Source organism: Vombatus ursinus, unplaced genomic scaffold (genome assembly GCF_900497805.2).
Source record: "Vombatus ursinus unplaced genomic scaffold, bare-nosed wombat genome assembly UNPS02004691.1, whole genome shotgun sequence".
In the NCBI taxonomy this organism is placed as follows: Eukaryota; Metazoa; Chordata; class Mammalia; order Diprotodontia; family Vombatidae; genus Vombatus; species Vombatus ursinus.
Window position 1 is genome coordinate 6,130,376 of NW_020944469.1, and position 12,307 is coordinate 6,142,682.

Here is a 12,307-nt window from a genome sequence, read left to right on the forward strand (position 1 = left end):
ACTGTTGATCCATCCTCCCATCACCCAGGCTCATAACCTGGGTGTCATCCTTAGCTCCTCATGTTCTCTCTCCTCACCCCCAGCTAATCTATTGCCAAGGCTTGTTGATTTTACCTTTGTGTCGTCATTCAGATAAGCTCCCTTCTCTCCTTTGACACTGTCACCAACCTGATTCAGGCCGCCATCACTTCACACCTATTGCAATAGCCTGCCATATGTCTCTCCACTCCAGTCCATTTTCCACTCACCTGTCAAGGTGATCTTCCTAAGCACAAGGCAGACCATGTCACCCCTACCCCCACTCAGCAAATTCCAGTAGCTTCCTATCAACTCCAGGATCAGATATAGAATGTTCTGTTTGGCATTCAAAGTCCTTCATAACCTGCCCCCCCACACACACACCATTCCATTCTTCTTACACCTTCCGCCCTTCCCCTCGTCTGGGCTGTTTCACGAACAAGCCACTCATCTCCCAGCTCTGCATTTTCTCTGGCTGTCCCGGATCCTGGAATACTGTCTCTCCTCATCTCTGTCTCCTGGCTTCCTTCAAATCCTAGCTCAAATCCTACCTTCTACAGGAAGCCTTTCCTGATCCTCTTTAATCTCTTCCCGTGGAGACTACTAAGTAGTCTTCAGTTTCTTCTCTCTTTATTTCATTTGTATTTAGTTGTTTGCCAGTGTCTCCGCCATTAGCTCCTTGAGGGCAGAGACTGGGTTTTTTTTTGCGGGGGGGGGGGGGTTGCCCTTTTTATTTGTATCTGTAATGCTTTGCAAAGTACCCAGCTCATAGAAGGTGCTTAGTAAATATATATTGACTGACTGTATTTATTGTCCCATTCTAGACAAGAATAATAATAGCTAGCATTTATACAAGGTGTCCCAGAAGTCTTAGTGCAGTTTAATATCTTAAATAGCTTTAAACTGCACTAAGACTTTTGGGACACCCTGTTAAGCACTTTAAGGTTGGCAAAGTGCTTTACATGTTATCTTATTTGATTTTCACAACCCTCTGAAATCGGTGTTCTTATTATCTCCATTTTTACAAGTGAGGTAACTGAGGCTGGCATAGGTCATATGATGTGTCCGTCCAGGGTCACCAGCTACTGTCTGAGGCTGAATTTGAATTCAGGTCTTCCTGTTTCTTAAGTCCAGTGTTCTATCTATTGCACCATCAACTTTCTAAGACTGTAAGTTACAGGTGAGTTTCTGAACTGTATGTATGAAGGAAATTTACTTAAAAGGTCTCCTCCGTGATAAAATCACAAACTCCCTCCTCACCCCCCCAAAAAGAAATCCTTCCAGAGCTCTATTTCAGTCATGAATCCTCTACGCCAAATCTCAGTGATTTCTATGATATCTGAGTTGCCTTTTTGAATATGATCGCAAGTCATTTGGGCATCTATATAGAAATGAACATCTCAGGGGGAAAGACTTTAAAACTTTTTTTTAATCCCCTTTGTCTTCAGATGACCCATTCCTATTTTACATAGGAAGTTGATTACTCAGTGAGGCTAATTTAGTTTTAAGGTTTTCTAATTTAGGAAGAAAACATGAATATAAAAAAGTTACAACAAATGACACTTTAAGTTGATTTTATTTGTAAACTTCTTTCACAGTCCTAAAGAAAATAGGAGATAATAACCCATTTCTTATCTTCTCCTGTTGTCCTTATCCTATTTTGTTAGTCCTCAGCAACTGGTATACAAGTCAGAAAGCATTTATTAAGCACCTGCTGTGTGCCAGCTACTGTGCTAAATGCTGAGGATACAAAGAAAGACAAGAACGGTCCCTGCCTTCAAGGAGCTCAGATTCTAATGGGAGAGACAACATGAAAACACCTGGGAACAGACAAGATCCCAGAGAGAAGACATTGGCATTAACAGGGAATTGGGGAAGGTTTCCTGTAGAACGTAGGATTTTAGCTGAGATTTAAAGAAAGGAAATCCAGGAACTCATGAGGTGGAGAGGAAGAGGGAGAGAATCCCAGTGGGAGGGCCAGTGAAAATAAACTGAGTCCAGAGATGAAAGATTTTGTTGGAGGCCAGTGTCACCGGATCCCAGAGTTCATGGAAGGGAGTAAGGTATAAGAAGCCTGGAATGGAAGGGAGTAGAGGGCTAGGTCATGAAGGGCTTTGAACACCAAACTGAATTTTATATTTGATCCTGGAGGTGATGATAGGGAGCCATTGGAGTTTATTGAGGGATGGGGGTGGGGGGTGGGGGGAATTGACATAGTCTAGACCCATACTTTAGGAAGATCATTTTGACAGCCTAGTGAAGGACTGAAGTGAGGAGAGACTTGTGAGGACCAACCCAGCCAACTGGCTCTTGAAATAGCCCAGGTGTGGGGTGATGAGGGCCTGCCCCAGAGTGTGGCAGTGTCCGAGAGAAGGGGACAGTGTCCGAGAGAAGGAAGGAAGAAACAGCAAGACTTGATAACTGACCAGGGATGAGGGGTGAAAGAGAGGCATTCAGGAAGACAGCTAGATTGGGAGCTTGAGGCAGTGGGAAGATGGTGGCCTACGTGATAGTAATGGGGAAATAAGGAAAAGAGAAGGGTATACGTCATACAATATTATAGAATCTTGATCTGTGCCCATATTAGAAGCTTACTATATGCCCTCTGAGCTCCTCTTATAGGCAGCTTAACTTAAGTGAATGCTTAGAATGCTGTGTTGTGTGGGGAGCAGGAGGAGAGGGACAAAGATCATAAACAAGGCATAGCCCATCTCCCCCCACCCCCAGTCCTGCTCAGCAAAACTAGTTTTCCTGTTTAACATTAGGCAGATCTCTCCTAGGTAATAGCATGAACATATGAGGCATTCGGGCCACGGAATTTGACAGTTGGAAGGAACCTCAGTGACCATAGAATCCAACCCCTCCACAAAAGCAATCCCTACCGTAACATCCCTGCCGTGTAGTCATACAGCTTCTTGAACACAACCAAGGATGGAGGACCATCCGCCTTTTTGGCAATTCATCCCACTTTTGACAGCTAGAAAGCTTTACCTGACGTCAAGTCTTTGCACCGGCACTAGGTAGCACAGTGGACAGAACACAGAGCTTGGAATCAGGAAGACCTAAATTCAAATCCAGCCTCAGACACCTTCCAGCTGTGTGACCCTGGGTAAGTGTGCCTCAGCTGCCTCAGCTGAGGCTTGGAGGATAGTAGCACCTATCTCATAAGGTTGTTTTAAGGCTCAAATGAAGTAATATTTGTAAAGTGCTTAACAGTGCCTGACACGTAGTAGGCACTTAATAAATGTTTATTTTTCCCCATTCGTTGCTCGTAATTGTACACTTTGGGGCCCAGTGGAACAACTCTATTGCCTCTTCCATATGACAGCCCTTCAAATACTCAAAGACACCTACCCTGTCTCTTCTGCTTCTTCTCCATGCTAAATATGCCCTATTCCTTTGGCCAGTCTTCATGTAGCATGACTGGCCCTCTTTTCTGTGACTAGAATTGCTTTTTCCTTTTCCAAGAGATCAGTGAGTTACAGGTGGAAGGGACCTCAGAGGCCATTTATGTCATTGCACTCATTTTACATATGGGAAGATTGGAACTCCGAGCTGTCACATGATGTGCCTAAGGTCATACTGGTACTAAGCAGCAGGAGCAGGATTTGATGAATTCAGGTCCTGTGACTTTAAATACAGCACACTTTCTACTGTACTGTGTTGAAAGCCCTACAGATCAACTTACTCAGTTGGCAACCGTTTGCTAAGTGCCTACTGTGCCTAGGAGAGACTGTTAAGTAACATGAGGTCCCTGTTGTCCTAGAGATTGAAGTCTAGTAAAGGGAGTTCCATGCAGAAAAAACTGTTGATAACACACAGGGTCCTCCAGCATGGCAGTTTCTCTTATTGTGTATTTATCTGCTCCTTTACTAGATTATAAAATTCCTTGAGGATGGAAACCATCAACTACCATTTATTAAGCACTTACTGTGTGCAAAGCACTGTAATAGACATTGGGGGAGGAAAAAAAAGGTAAGGTGTGATCCTTGTCCTTGGAATTTATAATCTGACAGGGGAATGTGCCATATACCCAGATGACTATGTAATACGTGAGGTCTTGGGAGTAGAGGGAAGAGCTTTACTGATTGGGGGCATCAGGCTCTCTTAAGGTTGTAGTGACAGAAAGATGGGGATGGATGCTAGAGATGTTGCTGAGGAATCCCTCAGTTCCTCATTCTCCTCAACTCCCATTGCCTTCATTCCACTTGAGTATCACTCTGGGGTGGTTACAACCTCCATAGCACCATCACTCACAAGTATTTCCTTGGTCAGAAATTCGACAATTCTCCTTTCTTATCCCTTATTCCTCGTATATTTTCGTCTCTCTCTGTGCCTTCCTTGCCTCTCCTCGACTTATTTTTCCTCCTCAATGGACATCCAGTCCCTAAATTCTTCAGTACTTTATCTCCTTTACTCTTTTCTCTTAAAGGTAGCTCTTCTCACCAAGACCAACCCCTCTGTATGTACCCTCATTCATCATCTGCAGCAGACTGTCTCTATTATCCTCCTTCTGTCTCTGTCTCTCTCTTTCTCTCTGTGTGTCTCTCTCTCCTCTTTTTCCTCTCTCTCATTCACACACACACATACACACACACACACACACACACACCCCTTGACTGTCTCCCTTTCTTGATTCTACAAACTTGCCCATGACTCCAGCCTTAAAAAAAAAAAAACCCTCCGTAAACCTTTCTCCCTTTTACAAAATTCTAAAAAAAGCTATCTGCTCTTAATTCCTTCGTTTGAATTTCTCTCCTTTCCTCTCCTTTCCCCCTCTACCTCCCTCTCTTGCATTGTGGCTTCCATTCTCATCACTCACCTGAAACTGCACTCTCCACAATTACCAGTGATCTATTCATTGCCGCTGTGGATGGCCTTTTCTCCATCCTCACCATTTTTGCCTATCTCTGAAGTATTTAGTGTGAACCATCCTCTCCTCCTGGGATACTCTGTCTTAAAGCACAGGTCTGACCATATCATTAAACTCTCACCCGCTCCCTCTTACCCTCTAGGATAAAATGTGAATTCCTGTGTTTAGCATTTGAAGTGCTAGCCTCAACCTACCTTTCCGACCTGATGAAGTATCATCTTTATACACTCTACAGTAATTGAGGTGGCACCTCTGAGGATCTCCTCAGAGATAATACTTTGTTTCCCATCTGTCCCTGCCTCTGCATTGGCTCTCTCCCTTGCCTGGAATTCTCTCTTTTCTCACCTCAGCCTTTTAGAATCCCTCTCTTTCTTCAAGACCCAGCTTCAGCAGCCCTTTCTACATGAAGCCTTTCCTGATTGCCCCAGAGCCTAACACCCTTCCCCACAAAATTCCCTTGTATTTTGTGTATTTTCTGCATGCACTTATTTCCCTACCTGCCTCTCCTAATAGGAGGTAAGACTTTTGAAAGGAAGATCTGGTTGATTTTTGGTTTTATATACTTAGGCTTACCACAGTGCTTGACGAAGTAGTAGGTACTTAGTAAGTCCTTATTGATGGAGTTAAAATCAGTAGGTCTTGGGAAGAATGTACACGCACACACATACACACTCTAAAGTGTTGAGCCTACAGTAGAAAGAAGAGTGGCTAGTGAAGTCAGGGGAGGGGAATGTATCAGAAATGAAGGGTCAATAAAGACATTTCATCAAATATCTGTTAAACACAATTGATAATAATTTTCTTTATTTAAATAGATGACATCATCTGACTTATTCAGATGGCTAGGTGGCTCAGTGGATAGAGTGCTAGGCCTAGACAAGGAAAATCTGAGTTCAAATAAGGCCTCAGACACTAGCTGTGTGACCCTGGGACAAGTCACTGAGGCAAGTCTGCCTCAGTTTGCTTAACTGTAAAATGGGGATAATGATAGCACCTACCTCCCAAGGTTGTTGTGAGGATCAAATGAGATGATATTCGGAAAGCACTTAGCACAGTGCCTAGTATATAGTAGGCACTTAATTGCTTGTTCTCTTTCCTCCTCCTCCTCCCACCTCGCTAAACCTACATTAGATTTGGTGATTAGGAGTTTATTGTTGCATTGAGAGAGCAAGTTCAATAGAATGGTGTGGTTGGTGATGAAATATAGTCATGGGTTGTAGAATGAAGTAAAGGGAAGAAAGAGGGGTTGGTGGTAATTGTATTTGGTATAAGAGTCAAGAGAAGGCTTTTTTTTTATTGGTATTAGGCAGACCTGAACGTGTTTGGCAAGTATAAAGAAAGCAGTGAAGAGGAAGAGATTGAGGTTGTATGAGAGAAAGAAGGACTGTTGGAACAAAATCCTGAAGGAGGCAGGAAGAAGCAGTGGCCAAGGGCTCGGGTAAGAGAGCAGTTGCCTTAACACTCTTCCTCTGAGGTGGGTGGGTCATGCCAAGAAGTTTCCAGAAGGGGAGCAGGCAGAGCTCCCACCAGATGGCCTCAGTCTTTTGAGTTCGATTGGGAGTTATTTCTTTTAAGTGTAAGGATTGAGGATGAGCTCGGGAGCTTGAGGAGACTCAGCTTTGGAACCATTACTGTGGCGAATGAAAGCCTGGATCCATTCAAAACTGATGGTTTTTGAGCAGCAGCAGTGATGGCCGGGCTGAGGCTGTGTGCCATGGATTTGTGGTGGAGGAATCAGCTTGATTGGGTGACTGTCAGTATGCTCACCCCCCATGGAAAAGAATCCGAGAATTGGAGAGAAGGGATGTCAGAGGCTTCTTAAACTTTTTCCACTCTCGATCGCTTCAGCACTTCTTAAACTGTGGATCTTGCTTGCAGTTTAAGAACACTGAAAGAGTCACAGGTAGAAAAACTTTTAGAAGCCCTGAATTATTCTAGTCCAACTGGTAGTTGAGAAGATTCCTTCTACAGCAGTGTCAGCCTCAAATAGAAACCAGGCCACCCAAATACATAGAAGGCTCCCTGTGGCAACATTTTGACTTAGAAAACCATATATTGAGATTATCTGTGTTTTATTGTTTTTTTTTTATTTTGTTCAATATTTCAATATTTTAATCTGACTTGAACAGTGCTTGGTTGCCAAATGGTCATACAACATTCAAGACCTTAAGTGAGCACAACTGACTGTCTTTCAAGGCAAGCCATTTTACTTTTGGAGATTCTTGGGTCACTTATATTTCTATCAAACCTAAGTTTGCCTATCTGAAACTGCCATTTATTGCTTCTAGTTCTGAGAACAAATCCAGTCTTTTGTCTGCATGACAATATTTCAAATATTTGAATATAGCTATGAGTGTCTTAGTATTCTGTATAGCCCCTAGCATAGTGCCTTGCATGTAATAGGTGCATAATACATGTTTTTAATTGAATGAATGTGTTTCATACTAAAGGGCAGCTAGGTGACACAGTGGATGGAGCACTGGGCTTGGAATGGAGAAGACTCATCTTCCTGTGTTCAAATCTGACTTCAGACACTTAACTAGCTGTGTGACCCCAGTCAAGTCACATCACCCTGTTTGTCTCAGTTTCCTCATCTGTAAAATGAGCTGGAGAAGGACATGGCAAACCACTCCAGTATCTCTGCCAAGAAAACCTTAAATGGGGTCACCAAAAGTCAGACACAACTGAAAAATGACTGAAAAATAAATTTCATACCGCTCATTCTTTGTTCCCCAAATGATTCCTTTCAGATATCTCTTGAGAAGAATCAGACCTTGAAGGGACCTCAGAGATCATCTCCAGATAGTTCAAGCCACTTATGCTTATACTAATTCCCTTTCCCCTCAGAACAACTGTTCTGAACTATTTCAGTACCCTCCAATGCCACAGTTACTGTGTCTTACAGGCAGTAATGTGTATGTATTGTCTCCTCCATTAGAATATAAGCTCCTTGAGTCAGGCAGGGACTGTTTTTGCTCTGTAATCTGGAAGAAAGAGTGAGGCTAATGACTTTGTGCAGCTCTGCCTCACTGAAATCCAATTCACACACAAGTCAAGACCTCACCCCATCGTGCTGTTGGGCCTGTTCCAAAAGGACAGCCAACGACAGCAATCCCCAGTACTTAGAATGGTGTCAGCTTAATAAATGTTGGTTGGTTGGTTAGTTGATTGATTGATGGTGTTTAAAAGGCTTAGAGGTAATTCACTGCAATTGTGGAAAAAACACTGGGGAGGCTATAGGACCATTGCATTCAGTTTTGTTTAGACCTTGTGTTTGATTTAGAAAGAAGGATGGGGGTAAGGGAAGGGAACAAGCATTTATTAATCTGTCCAGCATAATTAAGCTATTTGCCAAGCACTTTGCTAAGCACTTTTCAAGTATCATCTCGCTTGATCCTCACAGCCTCCCTGGGAGGTAGGTGCTATTGTGATCTTCATTTTATAGGTGAGGAAACTGAGGCAGACAGAGGTTAAGTGATTTGCCCAAGGTCACATGGCTAGTAAGTGTCTGAGTTCAGATTTGAACTCAAGTCTTCCTTGACTCCAAGCTCAGTGTCCTATCCACCTCAACACCTAGCTGCCTCATTGATAAGTGTCTGGAGGAGGGCAACTGGAAGATGTAAGCCAGGGGTGGGGAACCTGCGGTACTGAGGCCACATGTGGCTCTCTAGGTCCTCAAGTGGGGCCCTTTGACAGAATCCAAACTTCACAGAACACATCCCCTTAACAAAATAATAAAATAAGCCTTTGACATCATGCCATATGAGGACTGGTTCAAGGAATTGGGGCTGTCTGCCTTGAAGAAAAGACTTAGGGAGACATGATCAATGTCCAGATATTTGATTGGCCATCACATGGAAGAGAGATTAGTCTTGTGCTTGGCCTAAGATAGCGGAACACGAGGTGAAGGGGAGAAGTCTCAGAGAAGCAGTAACATCTGAGGGAGCAGTCCAGAAGGAAGGGCTGAGCTCCATCAGGAGGTAATGGATTCCTCTTGAGGTCTTTAAGCAAATGCTAGGTGACTCTTGATTTGGAGAGAGTGTAGAACAGATGTGTGTGTGTTTAAGTGCAGATTGAACCATCCGGGGTGAGGAACCTGCAGCCTCAAGGCCACTTTGGCCCTCTAGGTCCTCGGGTGCGGCCTTTTGACTGAGTCCAAGTTTTAGAGAACAAATCCTTTTATGAAGGGGATTTGTTCTGGGAAGTTTGGATTCGGTCAAAGGGCCCCAGTTGAGGACCTAGAGGGCCACATGTGGCTTCAAGGCCGCTGGTTCCCCACTCCTGGCAGGTGATTGTCTTCTAACTTTAAATTCATCTTCTTGATTTTTCCATCCCACTAAAGAAAATTGGTATTGATAATAGGGAATTGTGAAAAGTCTGGTTTTCATTAATAATCTACTTAAATTTAGCTATGGTTCTATCCCCGGTGCATGGAGAGCTATCTAAGCAGCTTGGTAGTAGGAAATCTTGCTGCACTGAGCCAAAGTCCTAAGAATAGGCTGTAGCCCATGTCCCAGCATTTAGAAGTAACTAGGTGACAATGTAGGTGGCTTACTCTATGGAGAGATCAGGAGTGCAATGTATAATACATATGTTGTGTGTGTGTGTGTGTGTGTATATGTATATATATGCTTATATATACCTCTATACACATGTATATGTATATACGCATACATAAATGCATTAAGGCATTGGGGTCATTTTCAGACTTTTTCAGATTGTGGACTCTTTCATACTTTTGGACCCCAGTCTGACTCAGTCCTTGGGGAGACCTGGAGTTGATAAACTAGATATATATTCAGCATGCTCCATGAAAACTTTCTTTCAAGGAATCTCTAGAGAAGACATTCAGAATTTAGGGTTTTTTAGAAACTTTTGTGAGAAAACCTAATCGAACTGAGTTTTAATTTGAATTTAACTTGTTTTGAATTTACTGTATTTACTTGCTTAATGGTCAACCTTGAGTTAATGTTTGTGCCTTAATTTCGGAGTAGGAAAATAGAGGAAAAACGTGTTTACCTTCAAATTTCCTAAGATCTCTTAGTTCTTATTCTTTTTTTTTTAATTTCCCATCACTTTGATCCCTTATACATTTGGAATCACTATGAATTGATGCCTCTTGACCCATGGCTGTCTTCTTCACCATAAAGGCCTTGTGGTTTGTTAACAACTGCACTTGGCTCAGAGGAGGGAAGATGAGGAGCTCCCTATACTTCTTCCTGTTAATTCTGCCATCTTGGCACTGATTGGTTTCCTTTTTAATCCTCTATATTTTATTTTATGCATTCAAGAACCTCTAGGTTCTTAAAATTCTTTGTGTCATTGACCCCTTTGGAAATCTGGTGGTCTTTGCACCCCTTCTCAGAATAGTGTTTTTAAGTAATTGAAAGACAGGCTAAATTTCAGTTAGAGGTTAGTGAAAATAAAGATGTGGTTTTTTTTCCCATTCAAGTTCAGAGACCCTTTGAAATCTATCATAACTCCTGGTCTAGTGGTAGAATGAAAATCAGATTATAGCATCACCAAAAAAAAAAAAAAAAAAATGAAACTGACTATACCTTAACAGACATGAGACATCTGGTGGGAGTCTTATCCAAATCATTTGTTGGGGGCAGCTAGGTGGCGCAGTGGATAGAGCACTGGCCCTGAAGTCAGGAAGACCTGAGTTCAAATTCGACCTCAGACCAAACACTTCATACTTACTAGCTGTGTGACCCTGGGCAAGTCACTTAACCCCAATTGTCCCCCCCCTCAAAAAAAACAAAAACAAATCATTTGTCTGTGTATAGACAGACTATTGACTTGTTAAAGCAAAGATCAAAATCAATATGAAATTAAAAGAAATAATAAAGATGAGAAGATATCACTTGCCATTGAAACAGCCCTAATTTGACCTATTTTAAGTAAGTTATCTCTACCCAAGGCATCAGCATAGGCTGTCACCATTTCCTGTAGAACTCCAATGAATGTAAAATAAATCCTACAACAAGAAAGCCAAAATATCCTATAAACAACTTCAGCTAGGAAGCACTTTATCTTTTTTGTCATGCAAAAAAAAAGGGGGTCAACTAAGATCAATAGTGGTACAGAGGTGTCATACTCACTTTGCTGAAGGAGGGGGGATGCAGCCTGCAAAACTCCTGAGTGCTGCTGGGACCAGATTAAAATATAATTGGGAAATGTTGGACAAAACAAATAAAAACACATTACAACATTTTGTTTTTATTGTTCAGTCGTGTCCCACTCTTCGTGACCCCTTTTGGGGGTTTTCTTGGCAGAGATACTGGAGTGGTTTGCCATTTCCTTCTCCAGCTCATTGTACAGATGAGGAAACTGAGGCAAACAGGGTTAAGTGACTTGCCTAGGGTCACACAACTATGGTCTGTGGCCAGATTTGAACTCTGAAAGATGAGTCTTCCTGATTCCAGGCCCAGCACTCTATCCACTGCACCACTTAACTGCCCTATATTACAGCATAGATAATGTTAATTTGTGGCTTTCTAAGTCAATATGAGGCCTGCAGGGATTCATTTCTAGGAAGGCTATAAACATTGACCTCATAAAATTATCTTGCCATTACCAATAATTGTTATACTTCCACATTCACAAACTTTGAAATTCCTGTATCTGATCATAATCTTTTATCGTTTCATTTTTCTCTGTCTTACAACCCCCTAACCCTGTTCACCTTCACTGTGACCTGCATTCCATCAACCCTTCGGTTCTGTCCCCAGGCCATCATCCCTGCACTGGCTATCAGTGCTTTCCTCCCTTCCCTATCCCAACTCTTTGGTGAATCAACTTAACCTGACTGTGTCCTCTATTCTTAATTCCTTGCCCCCTTGTCCTGTTCACCAGTCACACCTTGCCAACCTCCAACCTTGAATTAACTTTCTTCACCCCCCTCCTTTGCTCCTATTCATGTGCTGAAGGTTGGAGGTAGAAGAAGTCACAAAACCATGCTGCCTGGGTCCACAACAAATTTGTATGTTCTAATCTCACCTGGGGCTCTCACTGAAACAAGATAAATCCTTCTAGTCATCAGTAATCAGATTACCATCCCGCTTTCCACACCAGCTGGGCCAAACCTCATTTCTCCTCAAGCATCCCATGGTACACCCTTCTATCATCTTCCACTGGTGGATGACCTTGCTTTTTACTGAAAAATCAGTGTCCCTTTACCATGAGTGCCCTTGTTTCCCTCTCTTTTCATCTCCTATGACTCAGGTGTCTATTCCCAATAACTCCTACTTCCCTCCCATTTGGGATAAAGAGGTTACCTTTTTCCTTGCAAAGGCTCAACCCTCTTTGTATGCTCAGGATTCCATTCCCTCCTGTCTTCTCCAGCAGATTGCCCTCTTCCTCAACTAGTCCTAATGACTTCAGACCTACCTATATCTCCCCCATTCTTGAGAA

At 42.6% G+C, this 12,307-nt stretch overlaps 1 protein-coding gene across 4 annotated transcripts in view; it reads left to right on the plus strand.

Annotated features, from left to right (window-relative positions):
• Positions 1-12,307, plus strand: part of APOOL (apolipoprotein O like) — an 88,072-nt gene that overhangs the window by 16,248 nt on the left and 59,517 nt on the right. Inside the window, exon 2 of one of the 4 annotated variants that reach the window (XM_027839973.1) lies at positions 6,198-6,329. The exons of the other annotated variants lie outside the window; for them this stretch is intronic. The gene's annotated coding sequence lies outside the window, so the exon portion shown is untranslated. The remainder of the gene's footprint in view (positions 1-6,197; positions 6,330-12,307) is intronic. 4 annotated transcript variants of the gene reach the window in all.